General features: G+C 43.1%; 1 pseudogene; it reads left to right on the plus strand.

Moving 5' to 3' along the window:
* The first annotated feature begins 437 nt into the window (after positions 1–437).
* LOC132676726 (osteoclast-stimulating factor 1 pseudogene) lies at positions 438–5,407 on the plus strand (annotated as a pseudogene).
* Positions 5,408–5,637: the final 230 nt, after the last annotated feature.

The raw sequence follows: 5,637 nt of genomic DNA on the forward strand, positions 1-5,637 counted from the left end.
TTTTTTCCAACGTTTTTTATTTATTTTTGGGACAGAGAGAGACAGAGCATGAACGGGGGAGGGGCAGAGAGAGAGGGAGACACAGAATCGGAAACAGGCTCCAGGCTCCGAGCCATCAGCCCAGAGCCTGACACGGGGCTCGAACTCACGGACCGCGAGATCGTGACCTGGCTGAAGTCGGACGCTTAACCGACTGCGCCACCCAGGCGCCCCAGAATCTCTCTTTTAGAAAACAATTTGAATGAAGTCATTCTTAAAGGATTCTGAAACTTGTCATATTGTAAAAATAAAAATATTTAAAAGCAAGACACCAAAAGGATAATGAAACATCAGATTTAAAAACGTCTTAGCGGGGGGGGGGGGGGGCACCTGGCTGGCTCACTGGGCAGAGGTTGCAATGGGATGGGGGGCGGCGGCAGCGGGGGGGTGGGTTCTGAATTCAAGCTGCACCTTGGGCATAGAGCTTACTTAAAAAAAAAAAAAAAGTCAGGCACCTGGGTGGCTCAGTCAGAATGCCAGATCTAGATTTCAGCTCAGGTCATGACTGTAGGGTCATGGGATCGAGCCCCCACGTGGAGTCTGCTTAAGATTCTCTTTCTTCTGCCTGCACTTGCTGGTCTGACGGCCAAGGGTGGGCACAGGTCCTTGAAGGCCCACAGCTGCAGACCAGACAAAAAGAAACCTTGGGGCCCCTGGAGTGCGGGCTGTCGGGGCGTTGGGTTGGCTTTTCGTGCGTGGTCTTGAGGCTCCTCTGCTGTTCAAGGGAGCGCGATGATGTCGAAGCGGCCACCCACACTGGTCAAACCAGGGCCAGTTAAAGTGTTCAGATCTCTGTATACGTTTGAACCCAGAGCTGCAGATGAACTGTACTTTGAGGAGGGGCGTATTGTCTACACGACTGACCTGAGCTGTACCAGCTGGTGGAAAGGCACCTCCAAAGGCAGGACCGGATTAATCCCAGGCAACTGTGTGGCCAAGCGGGCAGAATCCATCGCACGAGGCTGCAAACAGAGGCGATTTGCTCTGGTTGAGAGAGCGTTTGGACAACCGGGTCGGTGTTAATGGCTCCGGCATTAATGGCTTCCGACAAAGCCAGAAGCGCTACTTTATACCCGGCCTGCCACGGGGGCCACACAGATACAGTGGGAATGCTGTTCACTCAGCCAAACATTGAACTGAACCAACAGAACAAGTTGGGAGACACAGCTTTGCAGGCCGCAGCCTGGAGGGGTCATGCAGATATTGTCCAAGAACAGGCTTCAGAAACGATGAGAAGGAGCTGGCCCTGGACTTGGCCACTAACACTGCCTTTGCCTCTGTGCCGAAAAAGACACGGAGAGCAGCTGCTGAAGAGACTCATAAATATGGAGAACAAACTGAGGGTTACTGAGGGGTTGTGGGAGGGGGGATGGGCTAAATGGGTCGGGGCACTAAGGAATCTACTTCTGAAACCATTGTTGCAATATATGCTAACTAATTTGGATGTAAATTAAAAAAAATAAAAATAGGGGCGCCTGGGTGGCTCAGTCGGTTAAGCGTCCAACTTCAGCTCAGGTCACGATCTCGCGGTCCGTGAGTTCGAGCCCCGTGTCGGGCTCTGGGCTGATGGCTCAGAGCCTGGAGCCTGCTTCCGATTCTGTGTCTCCCTCTCGCTCTGCCCCTCCCCCGTTCATGATCTGTCTCTCTCTGTCTCAAAAATAAATAAACGTTAAAAAAAAAATAAAAAATAAATAAATAAAAATAAATAAAACAAGTTAAAATTAAAAAAAAAAAATGAACCAAAAGACAACAGAAAATCATCGGCTATTCTGAGAAAAATAGACATTTTAAGAAACTGCTAAAAAAAAAAAAAAAGATTCTCTCCTTCTCTCTCTGCCCTCTCCCCCCAACTTTCTCTCTATCTCTCTGTCTAAACAAACAAACAAACAAACAAATAGTTTTGTAAAAAAAACTTTTAGTGAGGGCGCCTGGGTGGCTCAGTCAGCTAAGCGTCTAACTTCGGCTGAAGTCATGATCTCATGTTTCATGAGTTCGAGCCCTGAGTCAGGCTCTGTGCTGACAGCTCAGAGCCTGGAGCCTGCTTCGGATTATGTGTGTGTCTCTCTCTGTCCCACCCCTCCTCATGCTCTGTCTCTCTCTGTCTCAAACATTAAAAAAAAAAACAAGTCTTAGTAAGAGTGAAGTTTAATTAGAATAAATTTTACAAAATAAAAAATAGGGATTAAGGAAAGTAATGAAACATATTGATCACTTAGGACTTTCTTAAGCTTAAAATACTATTTAGAGTCAAAATGTTTTGTTTAGGATAAACATGTATTATTTATTTTTGTAAAAAAAAAATTTATGTTTATTTACTTTTGAGAGAGACAGAGTGCAAGCTGGGGAGAGGCAGAGAGAGGGAAACACAGAATCCGAAGCAGGCTCCAGGCTCCGAGCTGTCAGCACAGAGCCCAACGCCTGGCTTGAACTCACAAACTGTGAGATCACGATCTGAGCCGAAGTTGGACGCTTAACCCCACTGAGCCACCCAGGTGCCCCTAAACATGTATTATTTAGTTAAAAATAATAACTAAACTAAAATGAATAAAGAAACATATTCATTTAAAAAATACACAACTTATAAGAGGCATAGTATGATTTACTGTGTTCAGCACTATTGACCCCAAACTTAAAATTCTAGCTTCCTGAGGTAAATATTTCATGAATTATTTATTTTTAGGAAGAAGCATTTCAGAGACAGCCTATAGATAAGGATTAGGTTTCAATTCCTCTTTCTCCTTACAATAGTCTCTTTTTTATGATAAACCATAAACATACAAAAGAAAAAAAGCCCCTTGATGGGTTCCTTTCCATGTTTTCTTTTGCAATAACAAGCTACATTCAGTAAATTGCCAGTCAATCAAATTGTGGTTCTTTTATATCTTGCTGTGTTCTAAGTAATTTCCTAATTCACACCACAGAAATAAGAAGGAAAATCTTCAGTGAACTATTCTTAACTGTAGAGGATGAATAAAAATGAAACTACCACAGTGTTATGTCCTGACTTGAATGAGGACTGAAAGTCAACAAATTAAACTCAGTTTTTAAATGTCCTTACGAATGGCTCAGCTAAACTTTTTAAGATTATTTATCTATTTTAAGTTGTATTTATTTAAGAAATCTCTACACCCAACGTGGGGCTCAAACTCACAACCCCCAGATCAAGAGTCCCCCAGAACTCCGATGTGGCTCAGCTTTTTTTTGTTTTTTTAAGTGTATATATTTATTTTGAGAGAGGCAGAGACAGCGTGAGTGAGGGAAGGGTAGAGAGAACCCCAAGCAGGCTTCACACCCCCAACGCGGAGCCTGACGTGGGGCTTGAACCCATGAAACCGTGAGATCATGACCTGAGCCAAAATCAAGAGGCGAACACCTAACCAATTGAGCCACCCAGGCGCCCCTGGCTCAGCTTTTTGTAAGAACACGTGGTGACAGTACCCACATGGCACTTCAATCATGAGCAGTAAGAAAGACTTTCAGACTGTTCTTTGGTCTATGCAGCCTGCCAGCAGAGAGGGCAGTTGATTATTATGGTGTTGCATCCACAGAGATAAGCAGCAGGTGGGCAGGATTGTGGACACTTTTCCCTCAGATGACAACACAAGCTTCTTGTTGTCATCTCTGATGAGCATCTCTCCTCTGGACTCAAGATAGTACTGCCCTAGAGTACCATCCACGGATCACTAACAGGAAGCAGCAGTTCTTGAAAAAATGGCTGAGTCCATTCTTAGGTGAGGCAGGGAATGCTCGGAATGACCCTGGAACGTCCTGTTGTTCCAGAAAGTAAGAAAAGTTCCAAAGAATTATGGGACCATGACGGTGGAACCCAGGAACTAGCTGAAAGACGCTCACACCGGTCAAATAGACTTCAGTGTGAGCATCACAATAAATGAAGAATTTAGAAGAATTTGTGAATTGTTAATAAGTAAAGGGAGGGTGGAGGGCAAGGTCCTCTTACCGTAGAATGCCAACTGATTCATGAGGAAATGATATAGTTAGGAAATCAGCATGTGGCAACCATCACAGTGGTAGCTGGCCGAGGCAGGAACCAGCAATGGATGCTATCATGGGATGTGAGAGTGTACTGGAAACAGCATGCTGACTCAGTCAACATTTTCCCACCAATTCTTCATTAATCACAAAGGGGAAAAAGGTGCCTTTGCAGTGGGGACACCCAGCAGACACCGCCTTAACCAAGTGATCCGAGTTAATATCATGAAAAATGGGACAAACTGACATCACCTGTCTCCTGATGCAACGTGCTGAGTATTCCTGACAGTGACGCATCAGCCCAGACTGATCATTCTGCAGAGCAAAGGGTCTGTATTCTTGGAGATGGTCAGTTTCATAGAAGTTCAACAAAGGCTGAGAAACTGTTCTAGATTAGAGACACAACAACGAATTACATACAATGCATGAGCCTAGATCTTAATCTTGAAAAAAAAAAAGAACTCTATGAAGTATAAAGGTCAATATTGGATAATAAAAATTAGATATGAACTGAATACTATGCATTAGGATTAAATTTCCTGAATTTAGTAATTGAATTCTAGCTGTGTAAGAGAATGTTCTAGTTCTTAGGAAACACACGCTGGGCAAAGCAGCATGATGTCTAGAACTTGCTTTCAAATGGTTCAGAAAAAAGAAAGAGTAATAGGTATTATGTGGTGAATATGGGACTTTGTGGCAATATTCTTGCAACTTTCCTATTGGTTTAACTTAAAAAAAAAAAAGGCTTAATTGAAAATTAAGTTGGGATATGTCGTCTACCTCTAGTGATGGTTGAGTAAGATCCTACCAGAGCAACTTTACACAGGAAAGAAAAAAAAAGAGAAACTCTGGATTCAACACACACACACACACACACACACACACACACACACACACACACAGCTAAATTAAGCCCCTAGGGAGTGGACTGTAAATACCAAACAAAAGTAAAAGGATATTTTTAAAGGCTGAAAAAAAAAGGGTGTCAACTCAAAATTCTATATCCAGCAAAAACGTCTTTCAAGAATAAAGGTAAAATAGACATTCTTAGATAAAAGATAAGAGAATTCACAGATTTGCACACGATAATTGCTAAAGAAAGTCCTACAGGCTGAAGGGAAATAATATCAGGTGGAAACTTAGATCCTCAGAGAGGAATAAAAGACCATCAGTGGGTAAGTGTAAAGGTCTGTTATTTTCTTCTTGATTTCATTATTATATGTGTCACTCTTTTAAAAATTTTTTTTAAGTTTTTTTTTTTAACATTTATTTATTTTTGAGACAGACAGAGAGAGACAGAGCATGAACGGGGGAGGGTCAGAGAGAGGGAGACACAGAATCTGAAACAGACTCCAGGCTCTGAGCTGTCAGCACAGAGCCCGACAGGGGGGCTTGAACTCACGGACCGTGAGATCATGACCTGAGCCGAAGTCGGCCGCTTTACTGACTGAGCCACCCAGGCACCCCAAAATTTTTTTAATTAAAAAAAAATTTTAATGTTTTTATTTATTTTTGAAGGAGAGAGAGACAGAGCATGAGTGGGGGAGGAGCAGAGAGAGAGGGAGACATAGAATTTGAAGCAGGCTCCAGGCTCTAAGCTGTCAGCAC

Source organism: Panthera onca, chromosome A3 (genome assembly GCF_046562875.1).
Source record: "Panthera onca isolate mPanOnc1 chromosome A3, mPanOnc1 haplotype 2, whole genome shotgun sequence".
NCBI lineage: Eukaryota > Metazoa > Chordata > Mammalia > Carnivora > Felidae > Panthera > Panthera onca.